Genomic DNA, 27,572 nt, shown 5'->3' on the forward strand with positions numbered 1-27,572 from the left:
AACAGAATTATTGACTTTATCCAACCCATCCAAAAGCCCATTGAACTTATCCAACCCATCCAAAAGCCCAATGAACCTATCCAACCCATCCAAAAGCCCAATGAACCTCAGTTTATAATGGTTGTTGACATTTGTCATAATTTTAGTTATGATAAGGGTCCTTTGGATGTTTGGACCAATTTTGATGAAGAGGTAGTTGCATTACGACGAGATGGTTCAGTTCCACTAGTGTCTGATTTTCAAGTTGTTGGGATCTATGAGAACTAGATGGATCTAAAAGTCGCTACTATGAAGAAAGGAATGAAGTTTTTTCTTATCATAGGCCTAGGAGAAAGTATAGATGGTCTAGTGACTTTCTTGAGATGAAGGGGCAGATCATGAGTCATGGTTTGGGCTATGAGCCAACAGAAGAGGACGAAGAGCTAAAGCCTCCAAAGTTCTTGAAAGAGGGGGTAATTACCTTGACATATGATTAGGGGTTACTACATGTAAAAGAGCTAAAGCAGAAAATCAGCACCATTAATCTAAGGTTGCATGGAAAGCCAAACACCTAAAGCTACACCCCTAAGTTTGAGTCTGTCTTTTGTAATGCTCACAGTAATGATACTGATGTTTCCAATTCTGATGTACTTGATAAAGATTTTGAGGCAAAGATCAATAACATGACCAGTCCTTTTGCTTACTTATTTGATGTTTATTCTAATAGGCATATGCATGGCATTCATAATCATTTAGAATCAGTTTCTATTAATGCATCAAAATCGATCTCTATTAATTTGGGTACACCAAATAATCCTAAAGACATTAGGTTAGCTGAATATTTAACCTAAGAAGAAAGAAATAAAGTTATAGCCTTGTTAACAAAGTACCAAGAAGCACATGCCTCGAGCTTAAAATCAGGTGATCGATTCCCAAGCCACACTGATGTCCGCATAAGAAAAGAGTGATCAAAAGTTAACTTAGCTAGTTATCCTAATGAGGAGTAAAATTTCATCCTATAAAGGATTAATAGTAGCACATGTGGACCTAGAGGGAGAAGGAAAATGATATGAAGACATAAGGAGGTCTCTGGAAGTGAGAGAATACTTGCAGTAAGCCTACAAAAGAGATAGAGTAACAATTCATAGATTAGCCACTCAACTTACTTTAGCTGGGGGGGGCAATTCTGCAAATTCTTATGTGTGATAGAAAAATAGGCTGAGTAAATAATGAAAGAAGTACATGCAGGAATGTGTGGTCCCCATATGAATGGAAAGGTTCTAGTGGAAAAAAAAAATGTTCGAAACATATAAGGATTGGCCTAAAAAACTTCTTTATGTTCTTTAAGATTATCGTAGTACTACAAAGACATCCACGAGGGCAACCCCATTCTCTTTAGTGTATGGGACTAAAGTAGTGTTATCCATTAAGCAAGAGGTGAAATCTTTAAGAGTGATGCTAGAAGCTAAGATCCTAGAAAATGAGTGGGCCTAGAAGAGATATGAAGAACTAGCTTTGATTGATGAAAAGAGGATGTGAGCCTTGTATCATATGCAGGCTTATCAGAGGAAGATAGCTAGAGCCTTTAATAAGAAGGTGAAGCCAAGAAAGATCAAAGAGGGATACATGGTTTGAAACAAGCTCAGCCCATCCCTTTTTGATTTAAGAGAAAAGTTTATCCAAGCTAGGATGGTCTATACATAGTCAACGAGATCTTACCACAGTAAGAATATTAGACCTGGATGGGAATGAATTTCAAAAATCGATCAATTTAGACAGGCCCAAATGGTACTTTGTGTGAGATAGGCCCGCTAGGCTGAAAACTTACAGAAGACGGTCTAAGCAAAAGTAAGGGTCAAAGAAAAAAAAAAGGAAAGAAAAGGAAAAAATGCTAGATTGAAAACCTGTAAAAGGCAGTCTAGGCAAAAGGATAGATGAGAGAAGATATGGATGGAAAACTTAAAAAGGCCATTCGGCAAGTTATAAAGCTTATTTCTAACTCTGAAAGGTTAGAAATTTGGCAAAACTAAATGTAAGAGGGAGTAATGGTGTACTTGAATAAATAAAGAAGCTTTTATTGCATTAACCAGGAGTAGGTTTTATTTAATTATGATTGTGAATGTTTGTGTCTTGAGGGATACCTCAAATGATTAAGTGATTGAGCTGCATTGTTTTGATTTAATCTATGTCTTCTGAATATGACAAGATAGGTGCTTGATATGAATGCCCTGCTAATTTTTCAATTTAAAAAAAAAAAAAAAAAAGAGGAGCCCGGTAGGTGGAAAACCTGAAAGGGTTGCTTAGGTAAAAGTTAGAGTAAGCCCACTAAGATGAAAATCCAAAAGGACATTTCAGGCAAAAGTTAGGGCACAGAGAATAGAGTTCATGGAAGAGAAATGAGTCAAGGTAGAAATCATGGGGGGGAGAGAAGAAAAAGAAAAATAAGAGGGAAGTTGTATTGTGACCTTAAGGAAGTCTTTTCGGTGAATAATTTTCCTCAAAAATTTTGAGGCTAAAAGAAAGTTTTTGCAAAAAGAGGTCCCTCAGAGGACTAATTTTTTTTAGAATCTCTAGTAAAATCAGCATGCCCATGATAGGAAGCAGCATACAAGAAGCACAAAAATCACAAAAAGAATTTTGAAACCTAGTCATCTCAATTTTTTCAAATCATGAAATAGATATTTTTTGGTAAGTCCTTAGACGTTGTTTAGGGCACATGGCATAGTTGTGTAAGGCGTAGAAGAACATGTAACACCCCTAAGTTCGGTAGTGCGTTCTGCTGTTCCGGTGACCAGTGCTGTCCGGACAGCTAGGATGCCTAGAACCATACTTCGATATGAGTGAGGAGACATAAAATAATGAAATACAAGAAAAGAAAATACAAGAAAAACAAAGGAAAAATAATAGCAAAGAAATGTAACCAAGTTAAGTGAGCCGGAAACCCTAGCGATGGGTGACCGCACCGGGAAGTCACGGCGTGGACCGTTGACTAGCCCTGGACTGCGGGGAACCCTGGAAAACATTTTTGGGACTTAAATAGACCCTTATTGAAGAATAAATATCATTAGAAAGGTCAAAGAAAAATTAAATAATTAGTACAAAGAAAAGTGAGAAATCGAAAAACAGACAAAACCCGGTGTTACCGAAAAATCGGGAATGCAACCCGAACAGGGGCATTATGGTCATTTGACATCCCTAATTGTCTTTTGACCTAAATGTCCATTAAAAATAAATAATATTACACTTGGAAAATAAAATGAAAAATTAGTTTAGTGGTACCTAAAGTAAATAGCTAAAATCATGGGTTAATGTGGGATAAATGAATAATTAACATATAATATGATTTATATTTGGTGAGTGGACCACTTGGGAATAAAATAAACATAATGGGGCAGCTGTAATTCCATCACATAAGCTGAAACTTCATCTTCCTCAAGGTTCCATTAAACATGCCGAATTGAAGGAAAAAAGAAAACCCCATTGCCGTTTTCATGCAAGCTCACCTAACCTCTCCATTTCAACTCCAAACACTTAGATAGCTTCATCAAAAATTGTCTACACATCACAAGGAAAGGTTTGATACTAAAATCAAGAAGTTTGGTGAAGGTTTAGCAAGTTCCAACCATAAGGTAAGTTAGCATTTTTGAAGATAGCTTTGTTAAACTTTGTGTTCATGTTATGGGTGTTGGATTTGTGAAGGAAATTTGCAAGTTTGAAGAGTTATTGAAATGTCCATTTTGGACAGCCATGTAGTCATGTATTTGATGAAATAATTGTGCATATATTTGATGAGAAATGATGTTGGTTATGATGATTTAATAACCTAGTGAATTACTTCATATGTATATGGTGATTTTTGCACTTGGATGGGAATTGATGAATTGTAGGACACTTTGGTGTTGAAGAACATTTTCGGCAGCCTTGGGACACTTGGATAAATGTGTGTGTTCATGAAAGTATTGGCAGAATATTGACCTTGAGAGTTGATGGATATGTGTATAGATTGATTGTGTAAAGTGTATGTAAGAATGAGTAATGGTTAGGTGTATATGTGATTGTATTTAAACTTTGTAAATTTGAGTGTTAATTGGTGTATTGAGGATAATTGTAATCTGCCCAAAGTGATGATAATGTAAAGTGGAATATGGTTTTGGTAATGAACCAAAACAGAAATGGTAAGGGCAAGTGCACATATAGTAATGAAGTGTGTAATTGATGTATGTTAAGTAAGGTAGTTAAGGGCAGTGTACATTTTAGCCAATAAGTTTAAATGTGTAACCTCAATTGGTATGAGACCAATTGGAGGTGAAACTAGGCACAAAATGTGCCAACTTTCATTGAGAAAACATACCAAAATTCTGCTTGCAAGGTGACCTAAGAAAATGACCAATTCGGATTAGGTGCAATTAGGACCTGAAAAATGACCAATTGGGCAGCAGTGAGTATTTAGGCCATAACTCACTCAAAACAGGTCCAATTGACCTGAAATTTTAACCATGAATAGTTAAGACCCATACCTACAAGTCTTATGAAGACACCAAAGCCCAGAAATGACCATAAGCAAGTCAAACAACTTGCACAAGTTCGGGTCCAAAAACTGGCCGAACCAGAGTTGACCAAATTGACCTAAAATTGACCTAATTTGATACCATTTGACCAGCAATAGTATAATGACCATAACTTGGTCTAGTTAACTCGGAATGACCTAAAATTTTGCACCGCGGTCCATAAGACCTAGATCTACAAGTTTGTAGTTTTGACCGAAACCCGAAAACCGAGGGAACTAGGTCGTCCGGCTAGGTCGAACTAGTATTCCGGAATCCAGCAAGTTGCATTAAATGCACTAAACAAGGAAACGAGTTTGGTAAAACGTACCAACCCTAAAACCCTATCAAATGTGACATATTAATGACACTAAGACCTAATTTACCTAGAACACATCGAGGGTTGATATATTGGGTGATTAAGCAAATAATAGCTTTCAGTGAATTAATTACCAAACATTATCGATAGAGACAATATAATTTAGTACTGAAACACTTCAAATTGTGTTTCTCAGTTACTAAAGACTCAGGGAAAGGGAAGGAAACACTGAGTCCAGACCAAGGAGACAGTCATCAGAGGTTTGTGCATAACAACTATTTCTTTTGAATTGTTTTCAATTGAAATAAATTATGACTACTTGTATATTATTGTTTTAAATTGTGGAAATGTACTTGAATGGATATTTATTGCTTGAAAAGCATTGTAAATGATTTGAAACTGTGAGAAATTGTTTGAATGGTATTTGATGGATACTTATTGATTGAAAAGCACTGTAAATGGTTTTTGTGGAAATTGAAGTGAATTACGAATTGTGTTGCCATTTTGTGAATGAGATTATAACTTTGGAAATTTATTGGATTCTTACGGATCATTTGAATAAAATGTTTGGAATTGTTTTGACTCACAATTGGCATGACACGAATACTATGTTCCTCCTCCATTAATGGGGTGAGTGTGATTATTCCTCCCTCTTTGACTTATCAGTCTGGGGTGAGTGTGATTATGTTCCTCCCTCTTTGACTTCCCAGTCTGAGGTGAGTGTGGATGAGTACTCATTAGATAGCTAGCTTCCTCCCTCATTGATTTTGATTATTGGGGTGAGTATGTCTTGTCGTGGTGTACAACACGGCACGTGTGGAAAAATTGTGTCATGGCCTAAATTGTGTTATCGATTGGCAACATTGTATTATTCAGTTATTTGATCGAATTGTGTTATTGATTTACAAAACGATATTATTCAGTTATTTGATTGAATTGTGTTATTGATTTACAAAACGATATTATTCAGTTATTTGATCGAATTGTGTTATTGATTTACAAAATGATATTATTCAGTTATTTGATCGAATTGTGTTATTGATTTGCAAAACGATATTATTCAGTTATTTGATCAAATTGTGATATTGATCGGCAACACTGTGTTATTCAGTAATTTGATCAAATTGTGTATGAATTGGCAATACGGTATTCTTAAACTATTTGACTAAATTGTGTTATTATGAATTTTGATAATTTGTGAATTGGAGTTTAAATTCCTTATGACATCCATTGTCTTGAATTTAACTATGGTTTTACGTATCCACTATTTATATGGTTTATGAGTTGTGATTTAAAGTTGTACTTGGTTAATGTTGTGCACCACTGAGACATTGTCTCAGCGATAGCTTTTTATTGCTGTCGCAGGTAGACAGATAGACAGGGCAGCAGATTAGGCTGCTAGTACCTCCAGCGAGAGATTTTTCGGGTATAACGAGTATACCACTTTTTGCATTTTGTATTGTAATGTATGACCACTGTATGTATATATTGTTTTGGTTTGAGCAGTTGTACATTCAAATTGTAACTTGAGGTTGTAAAATAATTATGAGTTGTTTTGCCTTGTAAAAGTTGTATTATATTTCTCATATCTCAATCTTTGAAAAATCACTATGGAATTGAGTTGATAAATTGTTGTGTTGAGAAATGTATTGGAGTTGAGATTTGGAAATTAATTGAAGTGCTTTTTACAGGTTTTCTGAAGAACTGTTTTATCCAAAATACAGATGGCATTCTGCCAAAATTTTTACAGAAATTCCAAATAATTCAAACGTGTCAGTTCTATCACTTCAGATCATAAAGGTTTTTAACACCTGTAAATAGTGCTCACCACTGTAAAAGAAGTAAGAAAAGTTTTTAAAATCCCTTGTAGTGTATTTAATGGGTTATCAGTAGACGGAGTTGGTAATTCATTAGGTATACTACGGGATCATGTTATGCCTTACAGAAGGGTAGGGTGTGACAGAACATGCATCAACATGTCACCTGTAGGTGTGTACGGCATAGAAGAACATGCATCACCACAGTTTCAAGTGTCGAACTACGAGGGGGTCTGATTCTTCCTCAGGATAGCGAGGGGGATACGTAGGTAGTTTAGGATCACGGTCCTAAATACGAACCCACAACATTTCATAACAAATATTTTTTAGTAAGTCCTTAGACTTTGTTTAGGGCATATGGCATAGTTGTGTAAGGCATAGAAGAACACACATCAAAATGTCACCTGTAGGTGTGTAAGGCGTAGAAGAACATACATCACCACAGTTTCAAGTATCGAACTACAAGTAGGTCTGATTCTTCCTCAGGATAATGAGGGGAATACGTAGGTAGTTTAGGACTGCGGTCCTAAATACGAATCCACAACATTTCAAATCACACAGTTGCCATTGTCATGAGACCGTAGCTAGTCTCATGACACAGAGTGTATCGACAAAGCAAGATACACTCAATTTTCACATGACACAGTTATCACTGTTATGAGACCGTAGCTAGTCTCATGATGCAGAGTGTATCGACAGAGCAAGATACACTCATTTTTCACATGACACAGTTATCACTGTTATGAGACCATAGCTAGTCTCATGATGCAGAGTGTATCGACAGAGCAAGATACATTCATTTTTCACGTGACACAGTTATTACTGTTATGAGACCGTAGCTAGTCTCATAACATAGAGTATGTCGATCGCGCAAGATATTCTTGATCCTCATAGCCAATGTTTCATAGTTATTAGAAATTTGTGTTTCACTTTGACGAAACTTGAGCAATACTTTCGCATTGATTTCAACTTTCGCCAAAGTTGGGGCAAATTGTAGACCTTTATTTTGTGATGTTTATGTGCATTGAGGCCGTGGAAAACCTGATGATGAAAAATTATATGACTGTAAGATGTAATTGGAGGCATGGAGCTGAATTATTAATTCTGTGGCATGATCTTGAAATAATAATAATAATAATAATAATAATAATAATAATAATAATAATAATAATAATAATAATAATAATAATAATAATAATAATAATAATAAAAGTTTTGGGGAAATTAATTTAATTAAATTTAAATAAAATTTTATTGTGTTTAAATTTAATATGGGTAGTTCTTAAATGGATCTAATTAAGTTTAATTGGGCTTCATGGGCCTAAGAAAGCCTAGTTAGGAATTTTAAATGGGACCCATTTAATTATTTTCTGAAAATTAAAATAACAAAATATCTCTCTCCTCCTTGGCCTCACTCTCTTCCTCACTCCTTATTGGTGTCACCCCCTTTCCCTCTCTTTCTATTGGTTGGAACACCTCACCCATATTCCAGTCTCATCCAAATTCATCAATCCTAGTCATTTAAGTTATCTGAACTTTATCACACTAGGACTCCAAACCCTACCACACCTCTTTCTCACTCCCTATTGGTGCCTTCCATTTTTTCCTATCTTCCTATTGGTTGAAACACCTCACTCTTATCCCGGTCTTATTCGAATTCTGCAATCGTAGTTGTTTAAGTCATCTAAACTTTATAACCCTAAGACTCCAAACCTTATCACACCTCTCTCCCAAAACCCTATAAATACCCTACTAGAGAAGGGAAGAAAAGGAGGATGGGAGGAAAGAGGAAGAGAAAATTCAGAGCTATAGGAAACTTAGAGATATTCAAGACTCTTTGAGTTCTTCCTTATTTTTTTCTTTTCTTCAAGAAGATTTTCATACAAGATTTCTGGATGGTCAGTTTGTATTGTTTTCTTTTCAAGATCTATGCCACACAATATTTTAATTCTATGCTCTTTGTCTTCAATTTATTTTATATGTTCATATAGATCATGTAATCATATTTAATTTGAGGGGATACACAACTCTGCACATGTTTAGTTTTCTGTCTCTCATATTTTTATTATTTTTCTTTATTTTCTGAATCTGTAAAAAATTTGTAAAAATTATATTCATATTCTACACAAAATTCCGTTAATTTTAGGCTCAAGAATCACTAAAAAAGCTTTAATATTTTATAAGTTATGGCTATTTGAATTTAGGGTTCCTGTAAAATCTGATTTTTAGGATATCCGACTTGTGGAGCCCATATCTCCCTTGTTCCTTAATATTTTTGTGTAAATCTAGTGTTTAAAATTAACTTAAGAATCTTATAAATCTTTTCCAATTGGTTTTGCATTCATATCTGTTGTGGTTAATGAGTTACGAATTTTATAAAAAAGTAGTACGATTCTGTCACTTAGAAAAGTTACGATTTATGTAGACCATTTAGCTAGGGTTTTGTTTAATTTATAAATTTTATGATCTTGTATGATATGTAGGCTGTCTTCTGTAATTGTTTTATGATTTTTAGGCATGTATAACTATTTTTAAAAAATCGGATTTCTTGCTACCGTTAATCTACCAGAATTTGGAAATTGTATATTTATGCATGTTTTTGTATTTTCTTGGGTTTTAATTGATATTTGATCTATTTTTCTGTATTCTTTTGTAACACCCCCATTTGCATAGCCTGGTATATTTCACTGTTCCGGTGATCGGTGTCGGTCCGGACAATTAAGGGGATTAGAACCACACTTAAGACAACTAAAGAAGCTATAAACACAAATAATTAGTAATGTCCAATTAGTTAAGTATAAATAAGAAAAATAGAACATAAGAAGTTAAACGAGCCGAGAGTCATAGCGATGGGTGACCTTCTCGGGAACGACTGCGAAGCCATTTTAAACTCAAATTTCGAACTGTAAAAAGTAACGCTGCGGTCCTTAGGACCCTTATAAACATAGTGGAAAAGAGAAAATCATGAAAAAGATCTATTAAGCCAGTCAAATAATTAGGTTAGGGAGCCAAAAGAAATATGGAATTAATTACAAACTGGGATGAACCGGCGAGGGGCAATTTGGTCAATTGTGTGACACCCCTTACCCGTCTACAGTATATTCGAGTAAGCTATGTCACACGGTGTACCGGAACACTCCATTTTATCTTAATTATTTTTATTCTTCCTTAATTAATTTTTATCATAGTTTTGAATATAACTTCTGAAATATAATTCATTTAAGTCATTTATTGAAATTATAATTTATTTGAGGTTCCAAAAATTTTATAGAAAATCCAGCAGAGTACCGGCTAAAGATGGAGAAAACAGTTCTTCGGAACCTGTGAAAAACACTTCCAATAATCATATTCAATCATTCTCAAACTCCAATATCAAAATCTCAATATAATTTTTATTTTCAACAACATCTCCATTTCTCAATCATTCATTTCTCATGGTACTCATATATAAGCAATAAGTAAATACTCAAAATTTTCCATTCATAATCACAATTTTCATTATTTACATGAACATCAAAATACATTACATAAGTTTCATTTACACAAAAGAAAATAAAAGTTAGTTACAAAATACCAAAATGATACCTAGTGTCCTACCAATGCACTGAAGATGGTGAGGTGACACGGACACTATGCAGAGCTGCAGGAGGTCTCACTCAGTCTGTGGTCTACCGAGCTCTCGGTCAGGATCTCCAGAACCTACGCGTGGCAAAAGCAACGCGCTAAGCAATAATGCTTAGTGGTGCCAATAATATAATAAAAAGAAATAACAGAAAATAAATATGTAGTGAATGTATTAATGTCTCATTGTAAATAAATTTTCTTTGAGTATTTGTAGTCGTACTTATTTTGTACTGGTTATATTCGTTATTTCATTACATTTATCCACTTTCATTTTTTTGTTGCCCAAGTAACCTATACTGGACGACTGGACTGGATAAACGGGTAAACTGGCACTGGGTATCAAGTACCTCGGGCCGTCACACCATCGGTCACATATGTATCTCCCGGTGTGCAACAGAACAGCTAACAAGCTGTAATAACATTAGGCACAAGGCCAAATCTCAACACAATGTCAGAATGGCTAAAAGCCATGAAATCACAAAATGGTATAATGCCATGTGCAGTACTGCTAACTGAACCCTATTGGCATGCCAAACTATCCAAACCAATCTTGTTAGGTATACTAGGGCATTTGATACTTTTGAATTTTACAATTTTTGAATTTCAAGTTTTGGTGTTACTATTCCCTTCATTAGTCAACAAAAATGTTGACTTTTGCATAGAAAATAGGTACATTGGTTTTAACACTCCCAACATACCACATTTTGCATTCAAAATTTGTTGGCATTGGTTAACAATACCATTTCTAAGCGTAAAATTAATGGAGCAGAATTTGTTTTCATACCCAATATTTACTATTCCATTAGTTACTGTTGCAATGGGAATTTGGGAAAATGATAAACATGAAAGTTGTTCCTTATTTTGTCTAGTTGAATTTCTTTTTTTGAATCACTCCATTTGGAGTTTTGTAGCTCAAGTTATGGTCCAAAAACCACAACTGGCTGGATTGGAATTTTTCTGGACTGACCATATCTACAGTGCAGTGAATAGTGAATGAAACTGCCTTGTTGGATAGGTTCTGGTCATAATTTGGGGTGGGTTTCTTCATGAAAGTTGTTGGTCTATATCTTAGCTTGTTGCTGGTAAAATTTCAGGTCAATTGGGCCATTCTACACTGAGTTATGGCCAAATGAACAATCACTGTTCATTTGGTCATTCTGCAGAAACTGGTTGCAGGACACCCGGATTGGGGCAAGTTTTTGGTACACTTGGTTTGGTCTTATGGGCATGGTTTCTTTACCAAAGTTGTGCCATTATGTGTCTAGTTTCATTTCCAATTGGCCAAACACCAATTGAACCTACACAGCCCAAGTTATGGCTGTCCAAACAGGCTGGACTCACATCCAAACCTGCTGGTTTCATTAGGCAGCATACCAAATCAGTTTTCTAATGCTACAATTCACTCCAAGTTGTGGTCAATTTACCTCAAATGGTCACTAATTGACCATTAGAATGTTCATATACCATTTCATGAGCGAACCCTAATTTTGTTCAAGTCTCCAAGTTCTCAAAGTTCAATTTATACATTAAACTTGCAATTTCAACTTAAATCATGTCCTTAAACATGAATTGAGTGAGAGAGAGAATAAATTGGGCACTAACCTTGTTGTGTGCCAATCCAAGCTTGAAAAACTTCTTTATTTTCACTTCTTTTTGCTGCCCAAGTATTGCACAAATTGTGATGACCAATTTTTGTGAAGGGAAGATGGGGTTTTATGGTGGGATGAAGGGAGAAATCAAGCTTACAAGGAAGCTTTCATGGAGGTTGAAAGAGGTGAGGGAGAGGGCTGCCGAAATTTGGAGAAGAAGAGCAGAAAGTTTGTTAAATTTTTAACTCATTTCTTTCCTTTTTAATTGGTTTAAGAGTGCTTGTTAACATGTGATTGGTGGAGGCCTTTTTGATGACATCATTATGATGTCATAATTCAAGTTTTCATTCAATTTCTTTTCTTTTCTCTCCTACCCATTTTTAATTCAATTTTTAACAATATTTATTCATATTTAAGATCATAATAATTATTTACTTAACTGGACAAGTCGGCCAAAAATCATCTCTTAAGACGAAATGACCAAAATGCCCTCCATTTGGCTTAACGGGTCAAAATTGTCTGTACCGATTGAAAAATTTTTCTAAATATTTTTCTTGGCATTCTAATGCCATAGGAACCTCAATGACCCTTCTCTGGAGTCCCAATAATTATTTTATAATTTTTCTCCCAGGTCTAGGGCTCCTAGTTGCGAGAACCGCAACTTCTCACTAGGTTACCCATCGCTAGGGCACCGGCTCATTTAACTTGGTTGTATTTTATTTCTAAAATTTTTCCTAAATTTTTCTTATCAATATTTGAGTTAATTATGGTTCCTCACTTTAGTTTAAATATTTTTCCGAACGTTCTAGCTGTCCAGTCCGACACTGGTCACCGAAACAGTAAAATGTACGGAGTTGCTACAGGGAGGGTGTTACAACTCTTCCCCTCTAATTTAAATTTCGTCCACGAAATTTACCTGATGCAAACATTTGAGGGAACTGTTGCCTCATCGTCTCTTCACTTTCCCAAGTTGCCTCTTCGGTGTTGTGGTGCCTCCAAAGCACTTTCCCCAGTGGAATCTGCTTATTCCTCAACTCTTTCACTTCCCGAGCTAGGATCCGTATGGGTTCTTCTTCATATTTCAAATCCGGTTGTACTTCAATTTCTTCCATGGAGATGACATGTGAAGGATCTGTGCGATATCTTCTTAGCATAGATACGTGGAACACATTGTGGATCTTGTCCAGCTCTGGTGGTAAAGCTAGCCTATAGGCCACTGGACCCACACGTTCAATGATTTCATATGGGCCAATGAACCTAGGGCTTAACTTACCTTTTCTTCCAAACCTCAGTACCTTCTTCCACGGTGACACCTTGAGGAACACTTTATCACCAACTGCATATTCTATTTCTTTTCTCTTCAAGTCGGCATAGGATTTACATGCATGCGAGGCAACCTTGATTGGCTTTGATTAGTTTTACTTTCTCCTCGCCTATTTCACTGTGTGCAGCCCTACCGGTTGTCTTCGCCCAATTCAGTCCGGACTGCTGGAGTTCTACATTTTCTCCCATACGATTGCTTCATACGGGGCCATTTGGATGCTAGCTTGGTAGCTATTGTTGTATGCAAATTACGCGATGGGAGGTATCTATCCCAACTTCCCTCAAACTCAATGACACAACTCCTCAGCATATCCTCAAGGACCTGACATATATATCATGTTATTATTATCATTTTAGTTCAATATTTGTATTAATTAAATTGGTTCAATTGTTTACCTGGATTACTCTTTCTGATTGCCCATTCGTCTGAGGATGGAAAGCTGTGCTGAAGTGGAGTTGTGTACCCAAGGACTCATGCAACTTCTTCCAAAATCTCGATGTAAACCTTGGGTCTCGATCAGATATGATGGAAAGTGGAATTCCATGCAGTCTAACTATCTCACTGATATACAATTCTGCTAACTTCTCCGGTGAGTAGTCAGTCCTAACTGGCAAAAAGTGTGCTGACTTTGTCAATCTATCCACTATCACCCATACTGCATCATGTTTCCTCTGGGTGAGAGGTAGACCACTTACAAAATCCATGGTGACCCGATCCCATTTCCATTCTGGTATGCGTATAGGCTGTAGCAAACCTGATGGAACTTGATGTTCTGCCTTGACTTGCTGACATGTCAAGCATTTAGTCACATAGCCATCTATGTCCTTCTTCATACCAGGCCACCAATACTGAAGTTTCAGATCATGATACATTTTTGTACTTCCTGGGTGCATAGCATAAACACTGGCATGTGCCTCTTTCAGAATATTGGCTTTTAATTCCCCATTATCTGGTACACATACTCTTCCTTTGTAGTATAGACACCCATCTGCTTTCACTTCATAGTCAGTTGCCTTCCCTTCTAGGATTTTGCTCATAATAGCCATTAACTTTTCATCTGCCTTTTGCCCATCTAAAATCTGCTGTAGCAGGTTTGGCCTTACTTGCAACTCAGCCAAAATAGCTCCATCTCGAACAAAAGATAGACGGGCATTCAATGATCTCAAAGCTGTGATGGATTTTCTGCTCAAATCATTAGCAACTACATTTGCCTTCCCAGGATGGTAGTCAATTACACAATCATAGTCCTTCAGGAACTCAATCCATCGTCTCTGTCTAAGGTTGAGCTCCTTCTGGGTTGGCAAGTATTTCAGGCTTTTGTGGTCCGTGTAAATGTAGCACTTTTCACCATATAAGTAATGCCTCCATATCTTCAGTGCGAAGATAATTGCTGCAAGCTCTAGATCATGGGTAGGGTAATTCTGTTCATGTGGCCTTAGCTGCCTGGAAGCATAAGCGATCACCTTCCCCTCTTGCATCAATACACACCCTAACCCATTATGAGAGGCATCATTGTAGACCACAAAGTCCTTTCCTAACATTGGCTGTGTTAACACTGGTGCCTCTGTCAACATAGCCTTCAACTTCTCAAAACTGGTCTGACACTTATCATTCCAGTCAAATCTGACATTCTTGTGTAACAACTTGGTCATTGGAGCAGCTATTAAGGAAAATCCCTTCACAAATCTCCTGTAATACCCAGCTAGCCCCAAGAAGCTTCTGACCTCAGTTGTATTTTTGGGAGGCTTTCATTCCATCAGTGCTTCTATTTTCTTGGGATCCACTCTAATCCCATCAGCTGACACTATGTGTCCAAGGAATGCAATTTCATTTAACCAGAAGTCACACTTGGAAAACTTAGCATACAGCTTCTTTTCTCTCAGGGTTTGCAGAACAATCCTCAAATGTTCATCATGTTCTTCCCTGGTCTTGGAATACACCAAAATATCATCAATAAAGACCACTACAAACCGATCTAAGTATGGATGCAAGATATGGTTCATAAGGTCCATGAATGCTGCTGGTGCATTCGTTAGGCCAAAGGGCATCACCAGAAACTCATATTGCCCATACCGGGTCCTGAATGCAGTCTTTGGCACATCTACATCCTTCACCCTCAACTGATGATACCCTGATCTGAGATCAATCTTAGAAAATACTCCTGCTCCCTTTAACTGATCAAACAAATTATCAATTCTAGGCAATGGATATTTGTTCTTCACAGTCACTTTATTCAACTGCCGGTAATCGATGCATAACCTCAAAGTCCCATCCTTCTTTTTCACAAATAGCACTGGAGCTCCCCATGGTGACACACTGGGGCATATGAACCCCTTATCAAGCAACTCTTGCAACTGAGTTTTCAACTCCCTCAATTCAGTGGGTGCCATCCTATAAGGAGCAATGGAAATGGGTGCTGTACCCGGCAGTGTCTCAATAGCAAACTCGACTTCCCTTTCTGGTGGCAAACCAGGCAATTCTTCAGGGAATACATTTGGGAAGTCTTTTACTGTGGGTATGTCACACAGATCTGGCTTAGCCTGCCTAATATCCACCACATGTGCTAGGTAGGCTTCATAGCCTTTTCTCATCATTCTTCTTGCAACTGTGGCTGAGATAACATTGGACAGGAAATCTGTCCTTTCACCCACAACAGTGATCTCATTACCCTCAGGAGTTTTCAAAGAAATCTTCTTCAGTTTACAATCAACTATTGCCTAATGACGTGACAACCAGTCCATTCCCAAAATCACGTCAAACTCGTGGAAGGGCAACTTAATTAGATCTGCCGAGAATTCATACCCCTGAATCCTTAACGGGCAACCCTTGTACTCTTTGTTCACCACTACACTGTGGCCCTACGGATTAGTGACCAGAATGTCTTGGTCACTCTCCCCTACTAGTATCCCCCTTTCTACGGGTAGGTTGATGCAGATGTATGAATGAGTGGATCTTGGATCCACCAATGCATGCACAGATGTATTGTAGAGGGAGAACGTACCCCTGATGACGTCTGGGGCATCTTGCTCCTCCTGAGCTCTCATAGCATATGCTCTGGCAGGTAGTCCGCCTCGTGCCTCTCTCGCCGCTCAGATGCAGGCCTCTGTGATGGTCCCACTGCCTCAGATTTGCCAGATTTCCTTCCCCTTTGTGGTGCAGGAGTAGGTCTGTCTGTTTGTGTTGGAGCAGCTGTGGTAGTTCTGCATGGACAATTCCTTAGCTGATGCTCTGTCGACCCACACCTTAAGCAGGCACCAGTCACTCTCCAACACTCCCCCTTATGCCACTTCAGGCAATGTGGACATGCAGAAGATGCTGGGGCTGGTCCCCTGAACCCCATCCCTGGAGAGCTGCCCACTGATGGTGTGGACTGACCTCTCCTAGGGGTAACCGTGGCTGGGCCCCGAGACCGACCACGACCTTGTGATTCACCGAACTCGTGCGTGTGGACCCTTAAACTTCTTCCCGGATGCAGGAGATGAACTAGACCGACTGGGCCCCTCTTCTCGTGTCTCTCTTCTCAGTCCGCTCACTTATTCTTACTTTTTCAACTTTTATTGCAGCTTCCACTAACTTGGTGAAGTCGGTGATTCCCAAGGTAGTAATCATGATCTTTATGTTGTCATTTAATCCCTCTTCAAATCTCTTACACCTTTCGGCCTCATTAGGGACTATCTCCCTTCCGTAGCAGCTCAATCTGACGAATTCCTTTTCATACTCGGCCACCGTTAGCTGTCTCTGCCTCAAGTTAATGAACTCTCTTCTTCTCTCTTCCAGGTATACACTACCCACGTATTTCTTCTTGAATTCGGAGAGGAAGAAGTCCCAAGTTATTACTCGGATGTACTTCATCAGACATGTATCCCACCATTCATATGCATCATCTTGCAACAGAGATACAAATGACTTCTAGATTTTGCTCAAGTGCGGTGGAGTTATTTTAAAACCACACTGCTCGTTTCAACCAATTTTCGGCTGCAACAGAATCATCTTCTCTCTTGCCAATGAAGTCCACTGCTCCAAATTTTCTTAGTCTTTCCAGGTGTGATTTCTGCTGTGGAGGTGGTAGTGGTGGTGGCGCTGGCATTACCCAAGCCATTTGTTTGAAGAATTCGGCCATTTGCTGGAACATGGCCTGTGGAGGCTGAGCAGGCTCTGCTTGAGCTGGCAGAGTAGGTTCTCCCCTACCCCCAGTCTCAGCTGCTGCAGGTGGAGCATGACTCTCCACTTCTTCCTCAACTGCTCTCTGAGATGTAGGGTCCATATCCTATTCAAAATAACAAAGATAAACAGATCTGCATTAGTGTCACCTCGACTCTTACAAATGCAATGCATGGTATGGACTCAATCTAGGCCCAGAAACGCCTAAACCGTGCTCTGATACCACTAAATGTGACACCCCTTACCCGTCTACAGTATATCTGAGTAAGCTATGTCACACGGTGTACCGGAACACTCCATTTTATCTTAATTATTTTTATTCTTTCTTAATTAATTTTTATCATAGTTTTGAATATAACTTGTGAAATATAATTCATTTAAGTCATTTATTGAAATTATAATTTATTTGAAGTTCCGAAAATTTTATAGAAAATCCGGCAGAGTACAGGCTAAAGATGGAGAAAACAGTTCTTCGGAACCTGTGAAAAACACTTCCAATAATCATATTCAATCATTCTCAAACTCCAATATCAAAATGTCAATATAATTTTTATTTTCAACAACATCTCCATTTCTCAATCATTCATTTCTCATAGTACTCATATATAAGCAATAAGTAAATACTCAAATTTTTCCATTCATAATCACAATTTTCATCATTTACATGAACATCAAAATACATTACATAAGTTTCATTTACACAAAAGAAAATAAAAGTTAGTTACAAAACACCAAAATGAAACCTAGTGTCCTACCAATGCACTGAAGATGGTGAGGTGACACGGACACTATGCAGAGCTGCAGGAGGTCTCACCCAGTCTGTGGTCTACCGGGCTCTCGGTCAGGATCTCCAGAACCTACGTGTGACAAAAGCAACGCGCTAAGCAATAATGCTTAGTGGTGCCAATAATATAATAAAAAGAAATAACAGAAAATAAATATGTAGTGAATGTATTAATGTCTCATTGTAAATAAATTTTCTTTGAGTATTTGTAGTCGTACTTATTTTGTACTGGTTATATTCGTTATTTCATTACATTTATCCACTTTCATTTTTTTTGTTACCCAAGTAACCTATAATGGACGACTGGACTGGATAAACGGGTAAACTGGCACTGGGTATCCAGTACCTCGGGCCGTCACACCATCGGTCACATATGTATCTCTCGATGTGCAACAGAACAGCTAACAAGCTGTAATAACATCAGGCACAAGGCCAAATCTCAACACAATGTCAGAATGGCTAAAAGCCATGAAATCACAGAATGGTATAATGCCATGTGCAGTACTGCTAACTGAACCCTATTGACATGCCAAACTATCCAAACCAATCTTGTTAGGTATACTAGGGCATTTGATACTTTTGAATTTTACAATTTTTGAATTTCAAGTTTTGGTGTTACTATTCCCTTCATTAGTCAACAAAAATGTTGACTTTTGCATAGAAAATAGGTACATTGGTTTTAACACTCCCAACATACCACATTTTGCATTCAAAATTCGTTGGTATTGGTTAACAATACCATTTCTAAGCTTAAAATTAATGGAGCAGAATTTTCAGTTTTCATACCCAATTTTACTGTTCCATTAGTTGCTGTTGCAGTGGGAATTTGGGAAAATGATAAACATGAAAGTTGTTCCTTATTTTGTCTAGTTGAATTTCCTTTTTTGAATCACTCTATTTGGAGTTTTGTAGCTCAAGTTATGGCCTAAAAACCACAACTGGCCGGATTGGAATTTTTCTGGACTGACCATATCTACCGTGCAGTGAACAGTGACTGCAACTACCTTGTTGGATAGGTTCTGGTCATAATTTGGGGTGGGTTTCTTCATGAAAGTTGTTGGTCTATATCTTAGCTTGTTGCTGGTAAAATTTTAGATCAATTGGGCCATTCTACACTGAGTTATGGCCAAATGAACAATCACTGTTCATTTGGTCATTCTGCAGAAACTGGTTGCAGGACACCCGGATTGGGGCAAGTTTTTGGTATACTTCGTTTGGTCTTATGGGCATGGTTTCTTCACCAAAGTTGTGCCATTATGTGTCTAGTTTCATTTCCAATTGGCCAAACACCAGTTGAACCTACACAGCCCAAGTTATGGCTGTCCAAACAGGCTGGACTCACATCCAAACCTACTGGTTTCACTAGGCAGCATACCAAATCAGTTTTCTAATGCTACAATTCACTCCAAGTTGTGGTCAATTTACCTCAAATGGTCACTAATTGACCATTAGAATGTTCATATACCATTTCATGAGCAAACCCTAATTTTGTTCAAGTCTCCAAGTTCTCAAAGTTCAATTTATACATTAAACTTGCAATTTCAACTTAAATCATGTCCTTAAACATGAATTGAGTGAGAGAGAGAATAAATTGGGCACTAACCTTGTTGTGTGCCAATCCAAGCTTGAAAAACTTCTTTATTTTCACTTCTTTTTGCTGCCCAAGTATTGCACAAATTGTGATGACCAATTTTTGTGAAGGGAAGATGGGGTTTTATGGTGGGATGAAGGGAGAAATCAAGCTTACAAGGAAGCTTTCATGGAGGTTGAAAGAGGTGAGGGAGAGGGCTGCCGAAATTTGGAGAAGAAGAGCAGAAAGTTTGTTAAATTTTTAACTCATTTCTTTCCTTTTTAATTGGTTGAAGAGTGCTTGTTAACATGTGATTGGTGGAGGCCTTTTTGATGACACTATTATGATGTCATAATTCAAGTTTTCATTCAATTTCTTTTCTTTTCTCTCCTACCCATTTTTAATTCAATTTTTAACAATATTTATTCATATTTAAGATCATAATAATTATTTACTTAACTGGACAAGTCGGCCAAAAATCATCTCTTAAGACGAAATGACCAAAATGCCCTCCGTTTGGCTTAACGGGTCAAAATTGTCTGTACCGATTGAAAAATTTTTCTAAATATTTTTCTTGGCATTCTAATGCCATAGGAACCTCAATGACCCTTCTCTGGAGTTCCAATAATTATTTTATAATTTTTCTCCCGGGTCTAGGGCTCCTAGTTGCGAGAACCGCAACTTCTCACTAGGTTACCCATCGCTAGGGCACCGGCTCATTTAACTTGGTTGTATTTTATTTCTAAAATTTTTCCTAAATTTTTCTTATTAATATTTGAGTTAATTATGGTTCCTCACTTTTGTTTAAATATTTTTTCGAGCGTTCTAGCTGTCCAGTCCGACACTGGTCACCGAAATAGTAGAATGTACGGAGTTGCTACAGGGAGGGTGTTACAAATTGACCCCGAGAGCTGACTCCTAACCTAACTGTCAAATAAAATCGGAGAAAAGAAAATTTCGGAATCGAAAATTAAATTAAAGAACTAATAAAAAAAAAGAAAAAAGAAGGAAAATGAAAAAGGTGTTGGGAAATGACATCATGCATGACATCATGCATGATGCCATAAATCCCATAATTAATAATTTGATTAAATGGATTTTTGGGTCTTCCATAAGACAAAAGACATAAAGAAAGAAAAGAAAAAAAAATAAAACACAAAATTCTTCTTCAAAAGCGTCACTCTCCCTCTCCCACACCAAAACCTCCATCAAAGCTCAATTTTGAGCTTGCATATTATGAGATTTCACCATAGAAAAGTAAGCCACCATAGTTAAAGCTTGTCTATGCAACTTGAGAAGAAGATTGGTCATCAAAGAAAGAAGAAAAGAAGAAAGAAAATTGGAGAAAAGGGGAGTTAGAAGTTGCTACACAAAGGTTAGTGATTTAAGTTGCAAATGAGTTTATTACTTGTGTTTATAACTTAGTTAACTTAGAAAAATGCTTAAAATGAAATAAAAATTTATTGAGGGACCATGAATGATTTTCAGCCAGCATGTATATGGGAGTATATTTGCATGGTTTGATGGATTTAATTGGGTATATAAACCTTAGTTAGTTGAATGACTATGGTTAGAGGCATGGAATCAAGTAAATGCATGAGGTTAGTGAATTAGGGTTTGGACATTAGGGTTTAGAGACCAAAAATGTGAAAAACTTGTAAATGGTGTCTTTGACCTAATGTGAAGTGAAAAATGGTCATTTGTGACCAAATGAGGTGTGTTAGAAGTGTTGGAATTAAAAGCCAATTCAGATTGGATAAGGTTATGTCTTGTGACAAAGATGACCAAAATTTCCTTTGAGGGACCAAAAATGAAATTTTACAAGTCCAATGGATATGGGACCAATTGGGGATGAAAATAGGCACTAAATGACACAATTTTCATTTAGGAAGCCTGCCCAAAAAGTGACTAAAACCTAGTGAACAAAGTGACCGAAGTTGAGAAATCGCAGGCTGCCCTGCACAAACTGACCAAATGAACAGTATTTGTTCATTTAGTCATAACTCGAGCTAGGCAGGTCAAAATGACCTGAAATTTTACCAGTGGTTAGATGAGATATAGACCTAAAACTTTCATGAAGAACACCAACCCAAATTATGCCATTAACCCAATCAAATTACTGAGCCAAATTGGGTCACTGAATCTGCAGACTGCAGATTTGCCATTTGAACAGTAAAGTTTCAATGGCTATAACTCTGTCTAGAAAACTCTGATTTAGGTGATTCTTGAACCGATGGAAACCTAAGGCATAGTAGAACATTTCATATGAAGAAAGTTAGACCAAATTATGGACCTAACTTGATCAAATTGCTAAACAAAGTTGGAATTAATAATCTGCCAGAACAAAATTCTGCAGTATGAACAGTAAACCTAATTTGCTTATAACTTGAGCTACAAAACTCCAATTGGAGTGATTCAAAAAAGTGGAATAAACTTAAGACAATAAGGAACATTTTCTATGAAGAAAGTTTTGCCAAATTCCAACAGTAAACTGACCAATGAAACAGTACAATTAGGGACACTAAAACTGAAAATTTGGCAATTTTGCCTAAAAGACCTAAGTTTTGAAAAAATGACCAAAACCAACAAGTTTTCTAACACCCTCACTGTAGCAAATACGTACATTCTACTGTTTCGGTGACCGGTGTCGGTCCGGATAGATAGAACATTTGGAAAAATAATTAGACTAGAGTGAGGAGTCATAAATAACTTAAATATTAATAAGAAAAATTTAGGAAAAATTTTAGAAATAAAATACAACCAAGTTAAATGAGCCGGTGCCCTAGCGATGGGTAACCTAGTGAGAAGTTGCGGTTCTCACAACTAGGAGCCCTAGACCAGGGAGAAAATTCATAAAATATTTTTTGGGACTTCAGAGAAGAGTCATTGAGGTTTCTATGGCATTAGAATGCCAAGAAAAGGCTTAGAAAAATTTTTCAATCGGTACAGACAATTTTGGCCCGTTAAGCCAAACGGAGGGCATTTTGGTCATTTCACCTTCAGAGACGATTTTAACCGACTTGTCCAGTTAATTAAATAATTATTATGATCTAAAATGTGAATAAATATTATTAAAAATTGAATTAAAAAAGAGTAGAAAAGAAAAGAAAAGAAAAATAAAAAAAATTAGAAATTATGACATCACATGATGTCATTAACATGCCCCCACCCAATCACAACTTGACAAACTAATTAAAAGGGATAAAAACTAATTAAAAAGAGACAAAATGAAAGACCAATCTGCACTCCCATCTTCATCCTTTGGGCAGCCAAAACGTAGAGAGAGAGAGGAGAGGGTTTCCACCATAGTTCAAGCTTCCAAGCTTGGAAACCTTGCTTATCTTGCACCAAAAACCCTAGATCCCTTCAATAAAAATTACCCCCACACCTTGTAGGAGTGTTTGGTAGCCAAGAAAAGCCAAGAAAGTGAAGGAATTGCTTGGGAAAATTCTGCTCAAAAAGGGTTAGTGCACTAAACAATTTCTTTTCTTTCTTTAATCTTGTAAGCATGCTAAATCAAGTAGAAATTGTGTGAAATTAAAAGAAAAACTTGAGTAAATGAAATCTCTAAATTTGGCAGTAATGAGAAAGTCTAAGGATTGTTGGTTTTTGATGAAATGAAGTGGCTTAATTATGTTATTGATGAGTATAGATGATGGATAAAGTGATTTGGTATGAGTTTGGTGTGTGTATACCATGAATTGGAAATTGGAGTTAGGGTTTGAGCATGAAATTGAGACTATGATCATGCAATGGTGAAAGTAAGTTTTAATGGTCAATTAGTGACCATTTGGTTCTGTTTAAATTAAAAATGAAGTGAATTGTGTAGTGGGATTTGAGTGTGGTGTGGCTGCCCTTGGTGACCTGCAGGACTAGGCATGAGTCCAGCAGGTTTGGGTAGCAATAACTTGAATTGTAGTGGTTTAATTGGTGCAAGGCTAATTGGATATGAAACTAGACACATAATGGCACAACTTTGGTGAAGAAAGCCTGCTCAGAAAACCAAACCAAGTTGACCTAAAAATTGCCCTAATCCGGGTGACCTGTAGTCTACCTAGGCAAAATGAGCAAATGAACAGTGTTTAGTCATTTGGTCATAACTCAGTGTAGAAAGGTCCAATTGACCTGAAATTTTACCAGCAGAAATATGAGACATATATCAACAACTTTCATGAAGAACAAAAATCCAAATTCTGACCATAACCTAGTCAAATTGCCAACCAAACTTAAGTCACCAAATCTAGCAGAACCAAATTGCCCAGAAAATGCAGTGCAGTCACTCCAAAGATTATGGTAAAATGATCATAACTTGAGCTACAAAACTCCAAATGGAGTGATTCAAAAAAAAAAAAAAATTCAACTAGACAAAATAAGGAACAACTTTCATGTTGATCATTTTGCCAAATTCCCACTGTAAAAATGACCAATGGAACAGTAAAGACAAAGCATAAAAACTGAAAATTCTGCCCAATTAACATTAAGCTTGGAAATGGTATTGGCAACCAATACCAACAAATTTTGAATGCAAAATGTGGTATCTTGGAGAACTTAGGTTCAATAAATTTATTATGTATTAAAAAGTCAACAATTTGAGTGAATAGTAATGTGAATAGTAATGCAAAGACACAAAGTATAATAACTAAATTGGTAGAGGAAATTAAGATATGAAATTTCAAATCCATGAAACATTCATGGATTACTTGGAATAGAAATAGTAATTCACCTAAATGACTTAATGAACATTTAAGTTATGTGAGTATATAGTTAAGATTTGTATTCCCATTACTAGTTCGTCTAATAAAACATGAGTGATACTGCTTAAATATGAAATGAAATTAACCTAGATGGATTGTTGAGTATAAATGGGATGAGGTTTACATTAGGATTTATGTTTCCATTACAAATAAGATAATAATACCTTGTATGAGTTATGAATCAATATAAATATTGTAATGAATAAATGAATCACATGAAAATATGAATGGAACATTAGTTTTCTTTATAAGAGAAAGGAAGAACGTTTTGAGTATAATGGTATATGAACACCATTGTTATGAATTGTGATCAATATGAATGATGTAAGGAATGTATGAATATTATGATGAATGTATAAATTATGAAATTTATCATGAAATAATGAAGTCAAAAAACACAATATATTAATATTTAATGATATTATGTGCCCTTGTATTGCCTAGACATGTGTGTCAGATTGGATAGTTTGGCATGCCAATAGGGTATTGTTTTAGCAGTACTGCGAAAGGCTTTATGCCTGTATTTATGGCTTTATGCCCGTATTCATTGCTTTATGCCAACATTCATGGCTTTTATGCCCGATTATGTGTTATCATGGCTTTTTAGCCATACTGACTGCATACGTGGTTGACGTTCTGCGTCCCATGGTATGACGGCCTAAGGCACTGCGGTGTCTAGTGCCAACGACCCGTTATCCAGTTTAGTTAGCCTGTCATAGTTTACTTGGGCAGTGAAATTTATTGAAATAAGTTAAGCATATTAGGAATTAAAAATATTATAAATTAAATAAAATAAATGAGTAAGATGACCTAAAATAAATTAGAATAGTTATTTATTAGAAAGAATCGAAATGAACTGGACCGATATTAAAAATTTACTTATTATGAGATAATCTGAGACAACCTAGCAAGTATTGAGAAAATGCTAAAAGATTAGCAAAGAAAATTATAACATAAATAAATATTGCAAATGTGGCTTATATAATAATATAAGCATAAATTTATTATTTTTAGATCATTTTCTTTGTACATTATTACTGTACATTGGCGAAATAAACACTTCCAAAGAAGACTAAATTAGGATAAAACATATTAAATTTTAGAAATAGCATGTGAAGTATAAATAAATCTTAATTATCCAAATTTTGTTTCTATCTTTATTTGTATATTATTTTCTTGTTATATTATTGCACCACTAAGCAGCAATGCTTAGCGCGATGGAATTGTTTCCTTCGCGCAGGTACTGAAGCTAGAACCCAATGGACGTTTGACTGGGAATTTTGGGAGTTCTGATCTGCAGAAGTGTCTAAAGTATTCAAGGTTATCACCTCCTCAGCAATGCATATAGATAGGGCCCATATAGATTACATTTTATATTTTATACAAAATGCTTAGATAATGTATTGTAATGTATATTATGAACAGGTAATTAATAGGAATGTGATGTAAATTAATTAATTAGCTTTTTCATATGTAATTAATTTATATATCATGTAAATTATGAAATTTTTTAATTATTTTGTAAATTATGTAAATTAAGGAAATTTAAAAATTTTGCTTATGTAATTTGAGAATGTTTACATATGAATTGAGTATGAATGGAAATGCATGGATGAGATTTGAAATATGAAAAAAATTATGAGAATGATTGATGAGATAATTATGATTAGCGTGGATAAGATTTTATTTTGAAAATATTATTGAATTTCAAACATGTGAATATTGAAATATGCCAAACGATAATAAATAGGAGAAACTCCGCTGGTTTCTTTGTCGAAAAATAAGTGATGTTAAATTAAACGAATTGAAAATTATTAAAAAAATAAAGTAAGCTAAGTTCGGGTGCTCTGGCACCGATTGTAGCACTCCTTGCTCGGCTACACTATAGTCGGGTGAGGGGTTTTACAAGTTTGGTGACCAAAATGTGGTGTGTGAGTGAAGTTGGAGTTCCCATACCTACTAAGCCTTAGAAAGTCAACAATTTGACTTGAATAGTGTAGTGAATAGTAACCCGAAATACAAAATTTCAAGAACATCGAATTTAGCACGTTAGAGCTAAGTAAAAGTGAAGTTAAATTTATGTTAGGATTTATGTTAAGTTATGGTACTGAAACACTATAAAAATTGTGTGTTTCAGTTGAAAAGAATACTGGGAAAGAATCTGAGGAACCGAGTCAAGGCCAAGAGGCGACTAGCTTGAGGTTTGTGCACAACATTACTATGCTTTAAAATTCATTGATAAAGTGAATGAAATATGTATTTTACATTTGCTTTGAATTGTTGAAAATTTATTTGTGACATTAGTTATGATGTTTTGACTTAAATTGTTGAAAGTTATTGTGTATATTTGAAATGACAATGTCTAGCAAATTGTTAAGATAAGTTTTGAAACCACAGTGTCATGACCATATATTTGAACACCTCATTAGCACGACTAGTGGGGGTAATTAGTTTCGAATTTTGATTCCTTCTCTGGAGAAGTGTTGAGGTGTGCCAGTAGAAGAGGATGTGAATGGATATCCATATATTTGAGCTAGCTAGCCTTATGATGTGATTTCTCTTTAGCCTCTGGCTATTGAGATTCTATTTGTTTCGAATGGCATGATCTAACTGTGGGTTTTATGAAATGTGTTTTGATACTTTGAAATAAACTTGGTTTGCATTAAAATCTCATAATTCATATTTTGTATTTAATGCTCATGTTTAGTCAAATTTTTGAATAAATGTGATTTATATTTTGCATAAAGATTATTTTAGTATGTTGTGCACCACTGAGTCCTAGTACTCAGCGATAGCTTTTATTCTTTATCACGAATCTGAGAGACTAGAGGAAGCAGGTGAAATGCTAAGGATTAAAGATCATTCAGCTTGAAGTTATCAGGTATAATTTATACCCTAATTGTGAATATTTCTTTTGATGTATGTATTGCATATAAATGTATGGACATGCAAATGGGTCTTGAGCAGCTTGTACAAAATTTGTATGAAGTTTGTAATAAAGTTTAGTTTGTATTTCTTTTGATGTAAATTCTGTAAGAATGTTTTAAATTGTTTTGTTTCTAATGAAATATGAGTACAACTATTTTATTTAATTTAAATAAAATGTA

Source organism: Hevea brasiliensis, chromosome 18 (genome assembly GCF_030052815.1).
Source record: "Hevea brasiliensis isolate MT/VB/25A 57/8 chromosome 18, ASM3005281v1, whole genome shotgun sequence".
NCBI lineage: Eukaryota > Viridiplantae > Streptophyta > Magnoliopsida > Malpighiales > Euphorbiaceae > Hevea > Hevea brasiliensis.